General features: G+C 34.9%; 1 non-coding gene across 1 annotated transcript; it reads right to left on the bottom strand.

Annotated features, from left to right (window-relative positions):
* Positions 1 to 319: 319 nt before the first annotated feature.
* LOC121100562 lies at positions 320 to 482 on the bottom strand. Its single transcript, XR_005832319.1, has one exon. It is a non-coding gene; the product is annotated as a U1 spliceosomal RNA (small nuclear RNA).
* Positions 483 to 24,062: the final 23,580 nt, after the last annotated feature.

Consider the following 24,062-nt stretch of genomic DNA (forward strand, 5'->3'; position numbering starts at 1 on the left):
CTATAGGGCTCCACTCACCTGCATGTTTCCATGTCTCCTGGATGGCTGTCCTCTTTGCCTGACGCCCAGTATCTTGGAAATCTGAATTTCATGAATCTTGTGTGGTTTTGTTGCTGTTTTGTTTTGTTGTTTCAGGTAGGAGAGTAAACCAGTTCCTGTGAGTCCACATTGGTGTGACTCCCCTTTGTCCCCAGGGGGAAGAGAGAAACACAAAGCAACTTAACCAAAGCACTGATGGGCTAAGCACTAAAAAGGAAAAGGAGCACAAATTCTCAGACTTTGTCTCAGAGATCTTACTGTAGTGCTTCTAAGAAGACTCCAAAAAGCATGAATGCAGTTCCCCTCTTCAACAAATTGTGCAACCAAATTTCCCATATTTGGGGAAATTGCAGGGGTCAGCACAGCCAAAGTGCAATAGATAAGCCTCACCACAGAGAAACCACGTTTGTGATCATGACATATTCCCTCCCCCTGCTGATTTCATAAAGATATTAGTGATGAATGAATCTGAGATTCTAGTTCATTTTCCCCATTTATTGAAATAATCTATTCATTGTCATTGTCCTTTTTCATGTTATAATTGGTCTTTTTCCTGGAGCATTTCAATATATATATCCTTCTGACTGAAAACTGAGAGCCATCTAAATGACTCCCAGTTTTAGTGAAAAAAACAAAACAAAACATATACTTCCAGGAATAAGAATATGCATATAGTTACTTCAATACTGTTATAATTAAAAAGTTACAGATATTTTCAAATTTGAAATTCCTTCCTGGTGGTTGATCCAGGGGAAAAATATATGTATATATGTATATCTCCCCCCCAAACAAACTTTGCACTTTTGGCTTATTTCAAACTGCATTCTAGCACTGTTTTAGGGACCCATAATAAAGATCATGAAGATTTCTTCTTAGAGTTATCTATGATGGGTCAGCAGGAGGGTCTCCATAAAATGATCTAGATTAAAAAAATTGTTCTGCTGTTGGTAAACTCTGTCTTGCCTCAGTCATGATATTATGACTTTGATTTGTTAACAGGTTTGGTGTTGGGAAGTATTACACATGATTAATAGACTTAAGTTACATACGTCTTTATTTATGAATAATTTTATATTCTTTTGGTTATATCTATTATCAGTCCTATTTTGTCCTTATCATTGAGGCTGGAGATGGTAAGGGGAAATATAGTAGGAGGCAGTGAATAAAAATAGGAGTGCATAAATGAAGGTCTACCCTAAACCAGGGTTTTCATGATGCCAACATAGTTACTTTGTCCTTTGAATTATGACCAATTAGAAAGGTGACTATTCAGAGAAAATTTGAAGTGAACATGCTTCAAATTCTAATATCCTGTAAAGTTTTCAGGAAAGTTTGCTTAGAGTAACAGAGACAGTGATTGTGAGTTTGAATGAGTATGTACCTATTATTATTATTATTATTATTATTATTATTATTATTATTTTACTTCTACCAAAACATGTGTAGATTTCTAATGATTTAACATTAGGTCTTGTCAGCTTGACATGTGCTTTTGGTGTAGCTTTGATTTTTTTGTTGTCGTTCTTATTTTATTTCTAAGAATAATCCTAACATTCTGGTGGATACTTAGTAATATGATATTTTTTCTTTTCTAGTCAAGTGGAAAGCTTATTTGCAAAACTTTTATGGGCACAGAAGTAACTTAGAAAATTGAAGTAAAGTTACAGAGGGTGAGACAGGGTAATAGTGGACATTTTTCTAAGCTGCTCATAGCTGGGCTGTGTAACATTTGATGAAATTTGTCTTCTCTTAAAGATTAAGAGCTAGATATTACTGAATCAAATATTAGGATAAAACAACAGAAATAATTTAGAATTAAATTCACCAGGCTTCTCACCTTTACATTAGTACTCTAGAATGAATTGGAATTTAAGAAATGTATTTCATATTATCCTATAGAGGAAAGAGTAGTAATAAGCAAGTAAAACCCTATGTTATATCATTATAAGAGAACAATTGACTTTCTAAAGATTAATTACTAAATTCAGAGAAAATAGGAACACATTTATCCAAAAGACCTAGAAGCATAAGAAGGGATGAGGGATTGTATTTTGAAGAATAAAGAAATTGGGTTTTGTTCTTTGAGGGTACTCAATAAATAATATCCTCTTCTTCCCCCACGTTTTGAACAAATGATACATTAGACCAAAGTAAGCTATCTGAAGTTCAAAATATTCTCTGTTACTGATTAAGGGTCAGTTGACAACATAGGGCATTAGATTTACTTATCCTATTATAGGTAATAATGGCCTGTGGTAGGCCTCCCCAGGTGAGATGACCTCCTCAGTTAAGACATATTTGGAAAAGTGGGGAACCACTCTTGTTTATTTTTTTTCTCCAAAAGGGAAGAAGTAGAAGGATTAGATTAGTAATTTTATCTCTGTAGGGTGGAGAGTCTAAACGAGGTTTGGTCTGGAAGGAAAAACAGAGGTCAGGATGACACAGAAGAATTATTCTTTAGATAATTTTATTTTTTAGCTTTGAAAAAATAAGAACTATATATTGGGACTCCTCCTGATGAATTTCAGCTCCAAATAGCAAACCTCCTGATAGCTTTCTCAAAATAGAGTATGGGAATATGAATAATGGATGTAAAGTAATGCAAAAGAGTTTGGCAAAGCTATTATGAAGCACACATTCAAATGATATTTCTCCTTTAAATTACAAACCTTCAGAGTTTACATGTTTTATCAAACCATAACAGAATTGCTCAAAAACAGTTTTGAAATCTTTCTTTGGAAATTAATTTTGAGATTGTATGATGATCTTTTTCAGGGGATTACATTCTTGAAAAATTTCAAAATAATTCAGAGGCAAGTGTTTGGTTCCTGCTTCCTCAATGAGCTCATTCCTTCATCCTCATTGTCTTCCAAACCCACACTACTTCCGTACCACATCAAATAGACATCTAAAACTTGAGAAAAAGTAAAAATTTGTATATGGACAGTCTTGCAGAAAAACCTACAAAGTCATGCTAAAAACAGTGCTCTCCAAATCATTCTGTTATCCCAGAGCATTAGAATATCCTACTGGGTCCAATGGCCAGAATATATTAAATTATTCCCTTGCTAGGATAAATCCCATGCCTACCTGGACTGGTTTTGCTTAATTGGTCTCAATACTTAATTCAGGTCTAACAGAAATCCTAAACATTTCCTTCTAGACTGTTTCTTCCTTTCATACATTCTTGCCCATCATCAGGTGCTGAATTAAATGAAAAGCTTGTATTTAAGCTAAAATTACATAATGCAAATTTTATCTAGTTCTCCAACACACCAATAAATGGAATTGTGGTTGTTATTCATCAAACTCTGGATAAAAGTAGCATAAAAATCAAATCTATATTTTGATACAAATAATTATTAAATAGTAATGAATCAAATATATTTATCAATCTCCTCTCTGAACTGCAAGAAGCACAATATTGTTAATGTTCCAAATGTCAAATAAACCATAACAACATCTAGCTCAACTTCCACCAAGGAAATTAAGTCTGCATATGTGAAGTAAAGTTATTTTAGAAAAATATTGCATATAGAATCAGAATCCTAGAATCAGATTCTTCGGGTTTTCTCTATCAGTTAAGAAGAGCTATTGGCAGGTAGCCTTTGAGTGTAAAAGCTGAGGAATTATCTTCTTTAAATATAGCTGACCTGCATTTTATACAAGGCAGAGAGAGTCAAAAATAGGAAATTTTGGCTACTCTCTGGAAGAGTCAAATTCCTTCAGTTTGTGCTAAGCAAGTGATAAGTTGAACCTTAATAAAATGGTTACATCAAAGGGAAGTTAATGAATGACCATTTTCCCAGATTTTGTTTCTGATTATAAGCTTTAAACATCTATTCCTTAGAATGAGTTAAAATCTGTTTTTCTCTTTCCTTCCCAGTAACTTCTTTCTATTAACCTCATTTCAGTTTGCTGCTACATAGAAGCCTTTATTGCTTGACTGGCTTCTTTACGAGACAACAGTTATTCTCTTCCCCAAATTAAATTTTCTCAGGTCTTTCTGCATAAACTAAAATATATAATATGTAATTAAATATTATATATAATTAATTAGATAATTACATATTTTATACACACACACACTGATATTAGCCAAAGGGGACACATTAGAATTTTAGGAGGATAATTCTTCATAGTATGGAATTCCCCCATGTAATGCTAATTGCTTAGTATTTCTTGCCCCTTTTCTTAAACTCCAAGTGACATTTATAACTCATTGAAATAACTACAAAATAGCCCTAATGCATTTCTAAATATCCTCTGGGTTTGGTATAGTCTTGATTGAAACCACATATATCCTTACTTAGCCTGTACAAATTCCACTGTTCCACAAAACTAGATGTCTTCCTAGAACTGAATGAAGTCCAACTTTACAGAACATAGTAGAATTATCCTTCTGTTTTCTTCTGGGCACCATATGTTATTATTGAATCCCATTTTTGACACACTATTTTAAAACATATTGATCTCAAAGTCAATTGAAATCCCAAAGTCATTTTCATATGTGCTACTATTAAGCCTCATCGGTCCAACTCTGGGCATAGGTGGTGGTACCAAAGAGCAAGGATTTTTATATTTATTCCAATAATTAATTGTTTCTTGGGATAAGGTGCCCACCGTTTTTGAACTTTTGAATTCAAAATACAGACAGTGTTGGTAACACATCTAGTTCTGCTACAATTCGGGAGCTTAATATTTGATGTTTTCCACCTAGAACACTTTGAGGAAACTCCACCTAGAACACTTTGAGGAACCTCCACCCACCAAAATTTGTATGGGGATTATCTGATGACCCCCAGCCCTCTCAATCCATGATATTCTATTTTCTTCTTAGCACTTGCCATAATCTATAATTATTTTGTTTGTTTGCTTGTTTTCTGTCCTTCACACTAAAATGTTAGCTATCTGAAGGCAGGTATCATCTTACCCACTATTTGACCCTTAGCACCCAGCACACGATTAGCCCACACATGCTGCCTAAAGAGGTACTGTTAATTTTTCATCTTATGTATCAGATTTTTCTTGCAGGTTTAAATAAGTACAAATATAAAAATATTTCCCAAGCAATTTGTAGAACCTGATGGCAGATCATTGTGGCTTTCTGAGACCTTTTTCAAGCAAAAATAACTTGTTAGCATAATTTAGATATGGTCATTTATTCTGTTTGGAATTCAGCTGTTTCTGTTATTAGTGCGATTACCTATTATTCCTGGCTGCCCACTTCTCAGGTAAATAATTGAAAAATATTTGTGAATAAGTCACTTGCTTTTACCCCCCCCCCCCCAAAATGTAGGTTGAAGCAGCATGTGCCCCTTCTGAGTAGAAGTTGAGTGTCAAAATATGCTGGGCTTTTCCTTCAGAAAGATACTCTAAAAAGCAAATATCTAGATGGAACCTCTGTCGGTCTAAACCTCTGAGTGACTACACTAAACAGATAAACGTATTATCGGGGAATAATTCTCCATGGCCTCGTGATTATTTTTGTCCTAGACTACCCTTTTGTATAGCAAACACCCCTGGATAATATAGGTAGCATCTCCCTTTAGGGCAGAAGGGAGATCTGTTTCCTGACCAGGAAATTAAGATAATGTCTCTTCTGGGGCAAAGACTGAGCAGGTTTGTTTTAAGCCACCTGTATAGTATTGTTTTTTTTTTAAGCTCCGTTTTCCTCAGTTGTGGCATAGGCCCATTTGTTTGTTGCATACACCTAAGACACTTGCCATCACTTCTTGGGACCTGCAGAAAAAGGGGAACTGATACGAACAAGTAACTCATGCTGCCTGCTGTGCTTTGAGCAGTAAAATCTCTTGTCTCCAACCCAGGAATCCTGTGTCCAGTGCCAGCATCTGTGATACTGTCGTAGGCTACTTTGTTAGTTCACAAAAAGGATAAAATCTGAGGCCATTCAGAATTCTTTACATTATTTTTGTTTTCTTTTAAGATACTGTGATTCAGGAGGGGTCACCTAAAGTATTCTGAGGACACACTCATCATCCATCTACATTTCCCTTAGGCTTTATTTCTGTTCATGTTTATGACATTAAATTGGGCTTTATTAGTAGTATCACAGACTAAAGACAGGTGAGACGGATGCTGGGAAACAACTCAAAGAGCACAAAATATGCAATGGTCTCACTGAAAAAAGGATGTGAAGGAGGATGTCCCAGAGTGTATTAGAACTCGGAAACTGGGGGGGCGCCTGGGTGGCGCAGTCGTTAAGCGTCTGCCTTCGGCTCAGGGCGTGATCCCGGCGTTATGGGATCGAGCCCCACATCAGGCTCCTCTGCTACGAGCCTGCTTCTTCCTCTCCCACTCCCCCTGCTTGTGTTCCCTCTCTCGCTGGCTGTCTCTCTCTCTGTCAAATAAATAAATAAAATCTTTAAAAAAAAAAAAAGAACTTGGAAACTGGGGGATAGCCAATGGGCCATGTTATTCATCAAACATTGTGTCATGTATTAACATCAAGTTAAATCTTGTGACTGAAGGAATAAAGGACACTGGCATCTTCTTGAACAATCAAGAGAATTTGAAAATGTTTGTGCTAGAAGGGATATTAGAGACATAATAAGACTTTGAAAATGAAAGAACCCAGAAGCTCACAAACTAGATGACTTTTGGAAGTCATTCAGGTCGTTGGTAAATGATGCAGAACTGCTAGCCAAGTCACCCAACTACTGGTCATAACCCACTTCCTACAACACACTGCTATCTTTACTCCCTCCATAGTTCCCTCATTTGCTCATTTAATGAGTATTCTCTTAATGAGTACCATCTATGTGCCAAGTTCTATGCTAGATATGGCAACAGAGACACAATTCCATAATTATGAAATTTTAATCATTTGTTTATAAGCTGGAGACATGTTTCTATAGATGGGATCCAGGAACCTTTACAATAATACCATGCAAATGATTAGAACAGAAACTAAGTCTTAAGGGACTATCTGACTTGAGGTTGACTGAATAATCTTACAGTCCTCTATGTAAACTCATGTACCCTGGTTAAAATAGGAGAACACAATATTGTTTAGACTTCCTTTGGTTTCAGAGAAAGAAATTGTAGAAAGAATGTAAAGTGCTTGATATTAAAAAGTAGAAATTTTACCTGCCCTGTATCAGGTTACTTACACAGTAATCCCAACAGGTAATACATGACAGAAGAAAGAGTACGCATGTTCACTCACTTTCTGTGAGTGAAAAAAGTACAGAAACCTGTACTGCATACTTGAGCATTTACCTAAGCTCTTGAAATTCATTTACTTCATTAGGAAATGGAGATACTTGATCAGCTTGTGAGGATTAAATCAGGTAACATACAACCTCTAGTACATTCTATATTTGAATACATATTAATTATCTTTATTTTTATGTAGCTACTTTTGAATGAGGAAAAGCAAATTTCCTTTATATAGCCAACATGTATTCAACACACGTTGGGCTACCTTGCAGTTGTACAGCCCGTTATGGTTTACAACTTTTTCATATGATTTATTTTACGTGATCTTCATCACAAAAATTGTAAAGCTCAAATAATAAATTAATCATTATGGAGATACAAAATATGTATAACAAAGTTCCTGTGTGGAATTACAAATTTGCTATAGAATATAACATAAATCTAAATAGGATGTAAATAGGACACAAAGTAGAACAGTGAAGTTGTAAAAACAAAGAAATGCAGAAGTCTAGAAGAGGGTGATATCACATCTGATTTGGCCGCAAAGGTTCTTAAAAGCGAGAGTAGATAACACTATCATTTTCCATTCCACGGAGCTTTAGGTGATGTGTAGTGCTTGTTTGTTTGTGTGTTTGTGTGTTTACAATGCCTAGAACTTATGTATACTTATGTCCTGGATGACCAGGAAGACACAAAGGAGTTCAGAAAGTAGCTGATAAATAACACAACTATTTTGTAACACATTGTAAACCTCAAATTTTAAACTACAACTCACAGTCTGTGTTATTGTACTAAATAAAACCATGAATGTAAGTCATGTAGGGCTCTCTGAGGCCAAACAGGTGCAGGCACGTGGGTTTGAAAGTCTTCCAAAGAAGAAAATATATGGCTTATGCCACCTACAATGGCAAATAAAAGAGATTCAGTATCATCCCCTGATCTGGTGCTTCTCCTGTAGAGTGCAACACAATACAGAAAGGAATTTGGAGGAAGTGAAGACATAAAGATCTTCTTTTTGGGAAACCTAATAGTTAATATAAAACTGACTAAAAAAGACACGAAAAAATATATGTACATATATTTGCATTTGTGTTAATATTAGAAACAGATAAATAAGTACACCTTAGCTATTAGTTCTTCATAAACACGGTGATGTTGAAACATTACTGGGTATCCTGGAGTCAGCTGCACTCTTGTAATTAATTTGGGAAGACTGCCTAAAAGAGATGAAGTGCAGGCATAGGTATTTAGGTCATCTTCAGAAACTCCAGCATGAATTTGGCTACAGTGATTTGAGTGATTTCTTTAAAAAGTCCTTGCTAATTTTCAAGCTAGTTGGAGAAATTGCATTGTGTTTGCTTGTACCATCCCCGTGTTTCCTAATAGGAGCAGGAAAAAGACGAGGCAGATCATTTTGTCACTAAAGTTCAGATGAGGAAATCATGATGGAAGGCAATATTCCTTGGAATAAAAACAGGCAAAACAGTTGATGAGAAAGAGCAAACCTGTAAATCTACCCAGCTGTAGAATCCTTCAGGGATGAAAGACCGAAAGAATAAATGTGGTTCTGACAGCAAATTTACCACTAATATGAATACTAATCTCTTTATCCCTGGAGACTACTTCTACTGTAGGTATTATCATTGAAAAAGGACTTTAATTCAGACATGTCTAATTACACTACAGGTTAATTCTATTAACTAGAAAATCTCCAAAGGACTTTACCATTTTTGACTATTAAATAAGTTTCAGTGGTCTAACCAAATTTCTAGTGATTGCCTTTCATTGTGAAGTAGAAACTATTTGATAAATCTGCTCTTCTTTCTGGAACACTGGAACAAAGACTTGATTTTAAGGGCAATAACAATTTATTGCAATTACTCTTAATGTATGGTAAAGATGGCAGTATTTATATATACTATATATAGTCTGTATTTTTCCCAGCAATTGCTTCCTTTGCTATTGTCATCCCTGTGTGTAAGCGCAAGGAGCCTGTTACTAGTAATAAAACAAATAATGATAAAATAAATGGGCTTCCTTATCATAAATGCAGGGAAGTCTCATTTGCAGTGTTGATGGTGTCAGAGGAGTTTTCTTTCATTTAGGTCATCCAGTTATACTAGACAAATACCAGTTTTTCTGTACAGAGTGTGTGGATTCTCTGAATGTGGTTATTTTTCTTTTTTAAAGTTTAGGCATTGGTCTAGACACATTGGAGCAATTAGAACGGTAAAGATTCATTACAGTTGTTTGTTCCAGCTCTGCCTGAGCATTTAACAAACTTTTATTTGTATGTAGAAGAATGTTATATCCCATTCCTATCTCTCCTCTCACCACTGGAAATTTCCCATTCACTTAATTCAGTGTTTCTCATTCAATGTTAAATAAGAGTTCAGCACAGCACAAAACACTGGAGAGAAAAATACCAATAAAGCATAGTGCCTTATCTCAAGGAGTTTACAACTTTTTAAATGAGGTAGACTTGAACACAGATAATTGCAATAGGGGAGCCCAGAGGATATGCAACTGGCTACACTGAGGCTGTCTTACAGCTGGAACCGAAATATTTGTGACTAGTTTCAGGAAAACAAATCAGTTCAAGAGTTAGGAATATGCTTTTAATAGGATTATATGACTATACTATCTGAGATGCAGATGGGGCAAATACTGGAATATTTCATGTAAAAATCCTGACTTTAATATACAAGGCAAGGACTGTAGAAACAATTATCAGTTGGAAGTTGGAAATGGGCAAGTAGACTTTTTAGGACTGAAGGGTCAAGTGGTGAGTTTAAAAGGAGGAAAATAGGATACGGCTTATGATATAACCTGGTAATTGCACAAGGGAATCTACGAAACTGATTAGTGGTAGTCGCATTAAGGAGAAGGAAGACAAAGGAAAGGAGGAAAGGAAAGAGGTAAGGAAAATAATTTATATTGAAGAGATATGGAATTATTAGAATCCATTTAAATAATTTCATTTGGGAGCATGGCCTATCCAACACCTAATCACAACTTCCTAGTATATTTGTCTTACAAAAATGACAGTACTATCACATAGTGAATATACAAATTCAATACTGTCTCATTCTTCCTTAACTTGCCTCTCCCTCCTCATTATACTCCTTACAAAGTTATATGAATGTGAGGGTCATGGTTCCCAGCTCTGCCCTCTACTCAGAAATAGAAAGGGAAATTGTTAGAAAAATATACGGATTGATAGAAACATACAAGCGGAGTGCCTGAAGTTGTGGAAGTGTAGAAATGGGAAGGATTTCTCTGAGGACCTCCAGTTCTACCACAAGGATTACGCTATGGTCAACACGCAGGGAAGAACAACTGAGAGATGAAAATGAAAGTATTATGTGAGAGTATAGAGGGGGAAAGGCCTTGGAAAGGAAAGAAAAGAATGAACTAAAGGTGTAAAGAAGTATAAACAAATAGGAACACTGCATTGGAAATTATCAGTGCCCTTGGTTTAGGATTAACATGAATGTGATAATATTTTTACACAGCCAACAATCATCATATATAAAGTCTCTTTATGTATCAGGTATGATGCCTTCCATTTGCTATCTTCTGGAACCTACTTGGCAACTCATTAGTTCTGTATCCATGTATTTCTAGACATCTTTTTTCCATTACCTTCAGATTATGTGGGTCTACTACCTCTTTATGCTATCCCTTCTGTAAGAGTAGGAGTACAACAACTGTCATTTAAAGAGAACAGTTATTACATTCAACTAAAAAGTACTTGTTCCAAAGAAATACATACATCAAGCAGACTAAATTTTCAACTTTTAGTAGTCTCTCTAGATTACTGGGGTTTCTAAGATTCTTTTGCCTTAATTACAACCCTTCCATTGAGGATCCAGTATCTTCTCTTTGATAGACAGGAAAGAGCACTAAGAAGCTAGTATTACCAATTCTAGTTTCATAATTCTGGGGAGATTGAAGGCTAACACTCAAAATGGGCCCAGCATGACTAATTGACCAGAAAAATGTATGATGTCATCGTTTGTCTTTCACTAAGCAATCATACTGGTGAAACCAGTTTTCAGCTCAGCCACAGGCAGCCAGCAAAAAAATGTCCAGAATTGACTGTTATCACTGTAAGTTTTATTGGCATCATACAAGGGGATGTGGGACAGAAATGAGGAATTAAGATTATGTGTAATTCAAAAAATAATGAGACTTAGGAAACCTTATTTTTTCCCTTGAGCTAAGACAACTTGACCTTCAAGTTAAAAACCCATTTCCCTGATGTAAAGCAAATTATTAAGGTTAGAGTTAATGCTAACAATTATGAACATTTATAATGACAAATGCCAAGCTTTTATGTTACGCCTGTGGGTATGTGTGCTCAGGGAGATATGTGAATATATACTAATTTTGAGGCATGTCTTAGGGACTGCTATAATGATAAGTAGAAAAGGGGAAAATAAACTCCTTCTGTTCTCTTCTGTCTCCCTCACCTTTCACTACCATTACTTTTTCTCTAGGTCTATTGCCATTCACCTTCACAGTCCCCAACACTTTCCTCCCCCAGTTCATTTTATGCAGACTAAGTTTCAGATTGAATAACATGACTGAAGTGTCCAAAATCAACCAACCTTCCTTCGTTCCTTCCTTCCTTCTTTCCTGTTCATTCATTCATTCCAAATTTCTCCCAGGTGTTTTTTCTGTGAATCTAAGATCTACAAGCTTAAAGGTATACTGGAGGGAGAAGTGGAGTTTAAGGGAATAGTTTTATTTTCTGATTTCTACTTGTCTTTAATATTCATTATAGAAAAATAAATCCTCAAAGGGATTTGCACTGCATTAGAAACAGGAAGATAAAACAAGGAATTTTGATGGGCAGGAAAATGGAAGAGGACTGTTTTGAAACATAAACTAATAGAAGCAGAAAAGGAACAGCTCAGGCCAAACCCTGAACCAATATCACATCCAGAGTGTGAATGGAATGCAGAAGATTCACAAAGGGTTAATTTTCATGAATCCTAAAACAAGTATTTCTGATTTGTGGAAATTTCCATCCCTGATTCTCAACCTTTGTTCTCTAGTTCAGTTTTGTAAGTCTCTGTCCCATTACTTGAGCCCCACCAATCCTTACTATAGTCCAATCCTTATTATAGTCCATGCCAAATACTGTGGAACTACCTCCAGTGATTCATAACCAATGGGCTCATAACCATTTGTTCGATGCCAGGCTAGTGAAGGAGAAAGGAAGCAGCTCTGTTCCCAATGACTGCATCCAGATTTGTAACTGTTCCCATTTCTCATAAGCTAATGCTTCTCATGGCATTAAAATCTATAGAAATACAATGCTTCCTGGCCTGGGTACCTGTTTAAAGTCAAAAGAATTTTGTAAAGAAACTGTATTTGGACTTTAATTGAAATCTCATTTTTTTTTCTCCCTTTATAGGTTTTCTAATGTAAACTATGTCATCCCTGACAGTTGCTTCAATTTTTTTTTTTTTTTTTTTTAGATTTTATTTATTTGTCAGAGAGAGACTGAGCACAAGCAGGGGGAGCAGCAGGCAGAGCAGGCAGAGTGAGAAGCAGTTTCCCCGCTGAGCAAAGAGCCCGTTGCGGGACTTGATCCCAGGACCCTGGGATCATGACCTGAGCTGGAGGCAGGCCACTTAACCAACTGAGCCACCGAGGCATCCCATGTTGCTCAATTTTTATCTGTATTCCAGAAGCCACCTTCTTATTGCTAGCATCCCCATTTTGTCTAAATTTAGTTCGGACCACTTATCTAAGCTCCCAACCTTTATATCCAAATGCTTACTCAATATTGCACTTAGTTGTCTCAAAGAGAACTGAACTCAGTACATACATAATCATACTCCTTCATTTTTCTTCAAACCTGGTTTCATTTTAAAAAGTACCTGGCATTTGTTAAGTGCCACGTGATAGCTAGTAAAACTTTAAATAGTATTAACCTATATGATATGGGAAACTATATGAGGTTTCAAGGGTGTCTAGGTTTCAATCATGTATAACTGTTTGGATTAATTCACTGAATTAGAAAAAACAAATGGCTTAACAAATACCAGGTACTTTTTAAAATGATTTGCATACACTGACATTTTGAATCCTTATAACAATAAAAAAATAAGGGTTATTACACCTTTTTAGAGATAGGAAGGCAGACACACAAATAATTTTAATAACTTGCCCAAGATCACATGGCTTGTTGGGGTTTAAACCTGGGAAGTCTGGCTCCAGGCTCCATGTTCTTGTCTAGCACATACTATGAGCTTTCCTAAAATAGTGGTGTTTAACACTAGTTAACTGTTCACGGTGGACCAGGCTTTGAACTAAGCGCCTCAAAGATATTACTCAAACTTAACATCAATCTAAAAGACAGATATTATAATTATTCCTGTTTTACAGATGAAGACACTGAGGTACACTGAGGTTAACTGATTTTCATAACTAGTCTTTAGTCAGTTGTGACACCACCTTTCATTATATGCCATTCTAATGCCAGGTCCCACATTTTTAACATTCAACATTCTTGGCACTTTACAACGCTTATTAAAAAAAAAAAAAAAGCCCAGTTTTGGATTGGAAGAAAATGACTTTTTGAAGAATAGAAAAGTGTTTTATGTATTAGCAAAGGTTCTCTCTCTTTAAGTACGTTATCAAATATGACAAACAAATTTAAATTAAACCCTTTGTCTTACTCTGACCAGATTCTCTAATCTCATCTAATGTCCAAGTGTTTTTAATTAAGTACATGCACAGCTTTATCTGAAGAAATTGGGTTTTCTATTGATGGACCAAAATTAAATAATAAATTAAATAATTTTCACTAAATTTCTTTTAATTTTCAGCATCATTTTTTTTTTCCAACATAGTAACTTTTATCTCTGAGGAATTTGGCTGCTATGGAGTCAAACATTTCTCTGAATTTTGGAACATAAAGTGAAGCTTTTAGGCTTTTCCTGTAATTTTTTCTTTTAGAAAATAGAATGCTGTAGGTCCCCTCCCCTCTCCAAACTTTGAAAAGTAAATTACAGTGCTGGTATCACCTTGGGAGCATATTTTATTTGAGTAATAATCATTCCCTTTGACAACACATGTCATCTTATTAAAAAAAAAAGAAAGAAAAGATGATTTCCAGCAGCTCATAAAAAGGCTCCAAATATATAATAGACATCATCAAAGATTTTCCCATCCCTGTTTTATTTTTATGAATAGATCAAGAAACATACATATTTAAATTTCCTTTAGATGAGTGCTTTAACAATGAGATCTAGTACTTGGTTACTTCAAAATATATAAATTTTATTTGTAATGATTATAAATCCAAAACGTATTTTAATATTTTCTAGTCTCCAGTTAAGTTTTTTTTTATTGAAATGTTATTAATGTTTAATATTCTATATGAATCTCCTTCAGCAGAGTTAAAACACAGGCAATTTTGAAACACAGGTATTAATTTTACTTTTAAAATCATAGGGACATCTCGAGTCTTCTAAGATAGATTCTCTGAATTCTGATCATGTTGAAAATCAACTCATGATCCTAATACGAATCTGCTCACTGGCATAGTTTAACAAAAAAGTGGCTAGAATTCCATATTATAGTGATCAGTTTTGGTTTTGAAAGAACACATAAAAGGAAGAGCAGTGCAGGTGACAATGTTCAAAAATCTGAATTAACTCATTTGCTGTTTAATTAGCTGTCTCAGATACAAAGACTGCTACTGTGAGACCACATCAAAGGGAATTACCCTTGTCTCTCCTCACACACTTGTTGGTTTCAGCTCCAGCAGTCCTAGAGGAGACAAAGGAGAGAAAGGACACTCCCAGGACTTATCTCCAAAGAGAAAGAGTGGTAATAAGTACCCTTCTCTCCCCTCCGCTCTAATTCATTAATCTTTACTATTTACGAATATCCTTACCTCCTTTCAAAGAGGCTCCTTTGTAATCAGTAAACACAAAGAAAGGAGAACGTGGTTCTTAAACTCTCAACAAGTTTGTATGTCAGAATATCAACTGGTCAGTTTCCTCTGCTGTCCTGAAAAAATTCTACAAAGTGATTTCTCCAGTCCTCATCTAGAAAGACAGGCAGCTGGAGAGCTCTCAGCCTCTAAAAGAATTGAGTCTATTACAAAAGTTTCTAACATATATATGATTCCTTTTATTCTTTTTATCGTCAAAGTGTTTGTAAACATTAAGCTAATTAAGTGAAAGCAATTTGTGAATTAAGGCACACTTATAAACAATTGCCTGTCATTGGCAAGAAATACTTGTCCTTGTCTGTTTATTATTTCATTACTAGGCTTATGGGTGGCTTTTTAATTTTCATAGCCTTAATCCAAAACATCGATGGAGCCCAGAGGAATGGAAATGCTTCATGGTATAGTCACTCACTTGCTATGTTATGAAATGACCCTAATCCACCCTAGTACCTCTTCCACACACAACTTAATTCGTTTGATAGGAGCAACTGGAAGAGGTTTGCTAAAGAGATAAAATAAAAAATAAAAATCCCATTAATCTTATCTCCTTTCATTCTCAATATTTCATGGAAAAAAAACTTGGATTTTATAGACTGTCTTTTATATTAATATGTTAAGAAAAATAATCTAAAACCTCAAATCTCTTTATAAAATGCTAAGTAGGTTAATAGGAAAAGTAGGTTTATAGGACATTTCATAAGGAAACTTCAAATGCATATGCAAAACTTTTTGAGAATGTTTGTGTCTTCTTGAAAAATTAAAAGCTCACTGTTCTAAATGTTACTCTTAATTTATCAAGTTTCTCAAGATTAAAATGTGTATACCATTGCCTAACCAGGAAGATATAGGGGGAAAAAGGCTGAGGTTAAACAGGTATGTTCTTAAGTTACTCTATGAAAAAATTCCTTCAAGAGAAAAAGTATTTTACTAATAAATTTAGAAAGATTTGGAGACTTTTTTTTTGTCAAGCGTGTGAAATTTTCAAGTGATGGAAGTAACTGCCCTGACGATTTGTACTGGAAAAAAAGATCAAAATTCTTCAGAGATAAACCACGTGCTGATCTTGGGGAGAACCTGCATGAGCAGCTAACCAATAGCTGGACAATTAAGACAATCTACGTGGTTTTTGAAACTTGTGACTATGGTTAATATCTAATTAATTCTAACGGTGAAAAGATGGCTAGTCTTAACACTTTGAATCATAGAAGAATCAACACAATAAAATTCCACTGCAAAGCTCCTTTAATAATACATTTGCTTATACTGGGAGTAAAAAAAATTCATTTTAATCAAGGAAATATTGACATCTGCAGTAGAATTTTAGATCTGAAAAAGCTAAAGTTTCTCATTTCCTCATTACATAACTGAAGAAATAAGTTCTGAAAGTTTAGATGCTAGCAAAGTCAAATAGCAACTTTGTGATACAAGTTAGAACACAATTATGCCAGGTGATCTTTCCACCCCACCAGATTGATCTACATCTAATTTGAGAAGCCTGCAAAACAGGCACTGTTCCAGCATATTTTGCTATCATGCTACAGAAAAGTATTTGCGTGTGAAGAGATGCTATTTGGCACCATATCTTCTAACCTTAGTTTCCTTGAGTTGTAAAAAGGGATTGTCAGTATAAAATTTTTTCTTTGTTAGTCTTTGAAAGGTGCTATTTTATTTGTGCTGAAGTTTTGTTTGGCCTTGACTTTGTTAGCCTCTGAAGAATACATTTCTATCACCAATGAATCAGGAGTTTTTAACATATTGAGTGCCAGTCACTTTTTGGCAGTCAATTGAGAGCTATGGATCTTTCTCAAAATAATGTATTTAAATGCCTAAAATACATTTTATTTGATAATAAAGGAAACAAATTAGGTTGAAATGTAATTATCAATATATTATAAATTGAAATTTGTGCGAGAGTAGAATATGTTCCTTTATAATGCAGTACTCTGTAGGTATAATAATTACCATAATTTTTCAGTAGTAATGAACACAAACAATATATTTAGGTACACGCAACAAACTGCAATGGAACAGGAACACATCTCTGATTTCTGTTGGTAACAGTCACAGGTACTGCTAGCTATTATGATTTGTTGTCTGTATTAATAGTCAAAAGAAGTGAACAAATTGTACTTAGTGATTGCTAAAAAAAAAAGAGGTCACTTTACTTCCTACCAAAATCATGTACCCTCTAAATTCTGACCTCACAGATCTCAAAGGTACTCACAGGTTCAAAACATCTATTTCCGTTGGTTTACATTTTAGATAACCCCATTTGTTCCGTTTCAATTCCTTTCTTTCAGGGTCTACTCTTTATTCTGTGACCCAGAAGATTTCTGAAGATTTTATAGTTCAACACATTCATTTTTCTAGTACAGCTTCTGGACAATCACTGGAGGTAACATCTTTGAACAACTGATCTTGTTTAACAACATTGAAGCAATTTGCTGCCACCCTTGTTAATAACTGAAGTTGCTGGAGACACTTTTTGCCTTTATAGGAATAGCAACATTGTTAACTGAAGCTCTTTTGAAATACGACAGCCCAATAATGACAGCAGCCAATAACACTGCTAAGTTGTAACGAGTTACGATGATAAATCAGAGCTGTCTGAATACCTTAAGCTCAATATGAATCTTCACGTGCTGGCCTGTTGTGATCTATGTTTTCTAACTCTGACAGGGACGACTAACACGACTGCAGTGCCAGACTCTAGTTAACCCAAATGGATCCCACGTCATCAGGTACTCATGCCAGGGAATACAGATTGGTAGATTATTAGATTTGAATGAAAAGAATGTGTTTTTCCCTCCAGGCTTCCTTATTCATGTGTTTGCTATCCTCAATATGGATTTTTTATGATGTTTTAACTATTATTGTTTATTATTATTATCTCATTTTAATTGTGAATTTGATGACCCCAACATCAGGGAGGATCAGGGGAATATAATATAAATAAACTTGTCCTGACACACAAAGACTCCAGGTGGTGTTTAAGTTTGCTTTTCTTGTCTCCTCATGAAATCATAGAGGTATTTAATTTATTTTCTTCTCTTTTGCTCACTTTCTTTTCCCTCTATGACACTTAATCTAGAAAACACCTGCAATTAACATGTTTTTCAAGAAACATTGCTTCTTTACCTCAAATATATCTTTTTTAAGGGAACATAATTTGTAGTGATCTTCAACTATGCATGAAAGATTCCGGTCAGATTTATTTCTCAACAATTTTCTGTCTTTTCCAGAGACAAAAATGTTTCTCAAAATATGCATTACATAATTATATTAATAATGTCAACAATGTCATTTTTAAATACCTTATAAGTGAGAATGTATGTGTATGTACAGCAGGTAGTCTCAGCAGTAACCATGGAAACAACTAGAATCCAGCAATACTTTTACATTGCCTACTCTGTGCTAAGGGCTGTGGAAACAGGGATAAAAACAGCAACGTGAAATGGAGGAAAGAACTAACCTCCTGTTGACTCTATGTCAAGGACACTGAAATTCATTATTTTGATCAATTATACTCTCTCAGTTATCCAGGGAATAGCATTATTTTCCTCCATTTTACAGATGAGACAAATGGGTTTCAGAACAATTAAGCAACTTTCCTGAAGTCGTGGAGCTAGCAAATGTGGTGGAGTCGGAATTCTAACTCATAGCTCTCAGAAGTCAGGTGATAGCTTCACCATGTTAGTTTTGTAGTTTGGAGCTTGGTGTGAGGAAATTGGGAAAGCTTGACTTGAACTAAGACATCTTCCCCCAAGGTACCACTAATTGTTCCTTGGGGGAAGCATATCATCTAAAGAAAGCTCCATTCTAGATAAAGAAAATATAGATAAGGAAAATATTCTACTTATAACAAGTATTCTTTTTGTATCTTCTACCATTTTAACACAACTGCCCTCACCAATTTCTTAAAAGCAATGTTCTGTAAGAATAACAACAATAACAAAAAATAATACACCACAAAAAGAAGTAAAGTTGATTGAACCAGATGACGTACATTCATTCAAAGAACTCTGTAGCTGCTGCCTCAGTGGGAAACTTATGTGGACACTGCAGAAACATCACTGTCCAGAGCTGATGATTTTGTCAAATTGTTAATTATTGTCTCCTTGTAAGAGAAAAATTATTACCAATAAAACTGTGATTAATGTTAAATAGACTAATAGGTGGGTAGATATGATTTTGAACGGGTGAGATAAATTGTCCTAGGGATGGAGAGAGAGCAAACTATTAAAAAAACACTAACATAGATGGATAAGTATGTGGTAACTGGGAAAAATATACGATAGTCCAAAATGATGGTTTCAACTTGATGCTAAGAATTAATTCACTTCACTATTCAAGATAATAGATACCATTTGTGACTAAATCCCATTGTTCAGGGCAAAGTGAAAAGAATTCACTGGCTGGAGAATGGCATAGGAGACTACTCCACACCTGTTGACTTGAGATAATTAGATCAAATCATTATTTTTAAACAACTTGTATATATTAGTGATAGAAGGCACCAAAAGAGAAGAAGAAGAAGGGATATCCTTCAGATTCAATGAGAAGACCTTATGTTTTTCAGAACTGCTATGAAAGGAATCTAAAAAAAGAAAGCCATAACAAAACAAATGAAAGTGATGTAATTTATGCTGAACCTAACTTTCTTTAAGGGCAGATACCATGTTGTAGTCACTAAGTGAATTTCCAATAATTAGTAAAACTTCTGATACATAGTTAATACTAAGCAAATGCCAAATGCAGGTAAGACTAAAACAAAAGGAGGAAAGGGAGAAAGGAAACAATGAAGAAAGGAAGGAAAGAAAGAAGAAAGGAAGCAAGATAGGAAGGAAGGAAGGAAGGAAGGAAGGCAGGCAGAAGGGAAAAAGGAGGAGGCAGGAGGACTTATTGAAGTCTTATTTGTTGAACAATATTTAGTAAGGCCCATTGTGCAGTTCATCAGTAGAAAATCCACCATTCTGAAAATATTCTACTTGAGGCCATAGTGCCAGTATCCCAAAGTTGGTCAAAGATAGATAAGGATCTGAATAACTCTCTTCTGTTCTTTCTTTCAGACTGTTAAAGTGGAACCAAGTGGTAGATTTGGTTTAAGTTCTTTTTAGGTTCATGTGTCCTAAAAGACACACAAAGTCATTTATGAGAGGAAAAATCAGAGGAGATAAAAATTATTTATCCAAGTGGGACTTGCTCTATTGCAAGCTGCAGTGATGCTCTCCTTAAAGGTCAAGGCTGCTATAGGCTTCAAAGTTTAGAGAGCCATGTCAACAGGTGAATTAGGAGCCCCAGGTTATTTGCTCCCATAACACCATATATATTCTTTGACATTGCCCCTATCAAATTGTATTTATCTTTCTGTTCCACTTTCTTAAATCTTCATTGGAGAAGAGAGCATTCATGACTGAATACCATTGTCTACCAACCATGCTGAAAATAAATGAGAACTTACTAAAATTTCACTGAAATAATGGTGTAACCCAATTTAGCTTTAAATTAAAGTTTTTTTTTTAAGATTTATTTATTTATTTGAGAGAGAGAGAGAGAGAGGGAGAGAGAAAGGGAGAGAGCATGAGCAGGGGGAGGGGCAGAAGGAGAGGGAGAGAGAGAATCGAGAGAGGATCTTCAAGCAGACTCTCTGTTGAGTGCACAGCCCCACACGGGACTCCATCTCAGGACTCTGGGATCATGACCTGAACTGAAATCAAGAGTCCTACACTTAACCAACTGAGCCACCCAGGTGCCTCTAAATTATAGTTTCTTAATTTTTAAAAATCTGTGCTAGTCTTGTTACAATAGCTATATTCAAGCTTAACCAAGTCTGAAATTATACTTTTTTTTTCTCTACCAATCTATGCCATCCTTGAACACAAGCAAAGGCTCATATTCTTGGGTTCCACAGATTTGCAGAATTAGCCAAGTATATATAAACATATCAGGTGACTTAAAACTATTAATAATATAAATCGTAAGCTATATAACCAACATTAGTAATCACAAGTAAGCCTTTCATGACAGAAAATGCTAATTGTTATTTAGTCAAAGGCTAGTAGTAAACTGTTTGACTTGTTGCTTGCCTCTGTAAAAAATTGTGTTCCCTGTAGGCTGTCTTTCAGCTTCATGGTCATATCCAGTGTCTAAATGGATGCAGATCACAAGACCTCACACTGATAGCAAGACTTCTAACATGAAACTTTTTGACCAAATTGGTAAAAGGAGATGAAAAAATTCTATTTAGTACCACTTAAAAATACCTACTAAATATGAGACACCTCTCTGTCAGATTGAGACACTTCAATTTTGTTTGCGAAGATACCATTGCAGGTGGAAAGTACTACTTGAGGTGATCTATTTGCTGATTCCAATGTAAACCCAAATCACACAAACATGCTTATATCATCAACATTATAGAAATATGAAACATGTGATTGTACATAACACTTCTAATTTTGTTGCTTATGCCTTTTAGATTGCATTAGGGAATGGGATTTAATAAGCAAGCAGGTTGGGTTGTCCACAAAGCATAATTAATTTTGTGTGGAATGCCACTCTACTCTGTGCTTGCAAGTAATAATAGAGCTCCTTCTGCTGCCAGGAAATGCATTGTGCCTTAAGTTTTATTATACTGTGCACCCAAATTCTCTGGTGTTTACTCCATAATTTACATTTCTTGTAATCATTACCCATTTCTGTTATTTTTAAGTTATTTTTATATTCTATTACTTCCTTTTTAAGGCAAAGCAGGTCAATTGAATTCAGTACTTAATTATTTTAATTAACTAAAAATTATCTCCACTTAAATAGTAATTGCAAATAATTCTTTGTTGTAAAACCAAAACATCAACATACTCAAAACTGCATTAATCTCAGGAATGTTACAATTGCCCAAAATTTCAGGGAAATTAGTATTTTGGCACATACCTTCAGAGAGTCTAACATATGAACTTTTCCATAAATGGAGCTAGTATCCTCAACCTGATTATGAAAACCTTAAGACAGCTATAACATGCATTTTAATTGACCTAAACTCATAGAAATGCCAAAATGGGTCTTTCTAAAATTCTGCATGGAGCTTGAAATATGTCTAAATGGTTTCTGTAGCATGACTGAGATTTCTGGAGACACCTCTGTTATTAATGATTTCTCCCAAAACATTTACACACGACAAGGAGGAACACAAAAGTAATCTTAGCAATGAGGATGCTAAAGGCCAACTGGGGTTATTCACAGTATTTTCAGTTCCTATCACTTAAACTGTGCTTCAGCTAAATTATAATTACTTTATATCATGGATCTTGGAGGTCACCCAGGAGCAGGTAAACCTCTAAATATTAAATTCTCTGAATCTAAAAATTTATTGTTTTGAAATTTCATTGACGGTGCTATCAAAATCAAGGAATCCCAACACTGAGATTAATTTTGGTGATAATTCAGGAGTAATCTAGAATACAAAAATTATACTGAATGAAATGCACATAATGACTCCAGAAAGCATCAGTTATTGACACTTTCCTTGCTAGACAGGGGAAGCTATCTATAGTTTTCTGCCTTCATGGTCACAGGGACCATGTCCTGGGAGATGGCCAGAATTTTCTCAACAACTCTGGTAACAATAACAGCATGTGCATATTATGTAAGATCTGTCTTTAGGATAATTTGATTCGTCTACATCTTACTGTGTTAACAAAGGTACAGATTTGTTCAATATTAGGTCATGCATATAGCGATCACACTAATGGATTCAGACTTACCTTACTTTAGAGTAAATCAGGTCTAGTAATCATCTATAGCAACTGATTGGCAAGGGACTGAAATCTGGCACTGAGCTAAAACCTCAGAAAATGAAAACTCGGCACAAGTTTTAGGTGGAGTATGTGAGGATGCGGGTAGAACGAAACAGAGTGAAAACAATCAAGAATAGACGCAATAAAAAAAATTGTCAAATTATATGTATATAATTGAACATATATAAAAATAATTTGTCAAATAATATAAATATGTATAAAGTATATTTTTCATACAATAAGTAAAACCAAACCTCAGTTGTTACATCATGGCTTTGTGATATTTACAGAGTGCAACACTAGAATGTTGAAAGCAGATGTGGAAAGATGCAAAGGAAATATCACGAGGCAAAGGAGCAGTGATGGTTCAGATAGATTGATTCTGACATTTGTAGAAGTCAGAAGCCTGGGAAAAAACACTGAAAAACTAAGATTTCAAATCTGAGGATGCTGAGTTAGTAAAAAAAAAAAAAAAAAAAAAAAATCAGAAACTACAGAAATAAAGATATACTTTCAGGAGGATATGATATATTTTCATTTCTCTGTCTTAGGAAATTATAGATTTTCTGCATTCCTATAATTGCATTTCAGGGAGCTAGCTAAATTTGTAAAATTTATTTAGAAATGAGTAGAAGAAAACATGTCACTATTAATGTGTTGGGCATCAAAAATATATACTATATTTTTAAATAAAATTAACATGAAGTCAAGGTTGAGTTTTAAACAACAACATCTCTTGGAATGAAAAAGGACTATGTCCAAAAAATCACTCAAAACTTTTGCAGAGAAGACAATGGTGCAACATTTTTTGGGTATTTGAAAAGATTATTAATGTCAGGTTAACAGAGCTCTTACTTTTGACTTTTTGTCCCTTCTTTTGCAGTCTTAAAACACATGTCATTGACACATTTGGTCTAAGTGTTCCATTGTTCCTTTCCTTTTTCTAGTCCTCATTTCACTAGCTCCTATTTTCTATCTCCTGCCTTTATTTAATGAGAAGCAAGTTTATTTTCTAAGTTATAGCTAGCGTTTCAACAACAAACATTTATTGAAAACCCATGATGTATCTA

Source organism: Ursus maritimus, unplaced genomic scaffold, assembly GCF_017311325.1.
Source record: "Ursus maritimus isolate PB19 unplaced genomic scaffold, ASM1731132v1 scaffold_4, whole genome shotgun sequence".
NCBI lineage: Eukaryota > Metazoa > Chordata > Mammalia > Carnivora > Ursidae > Ursus > Ursus maritimus.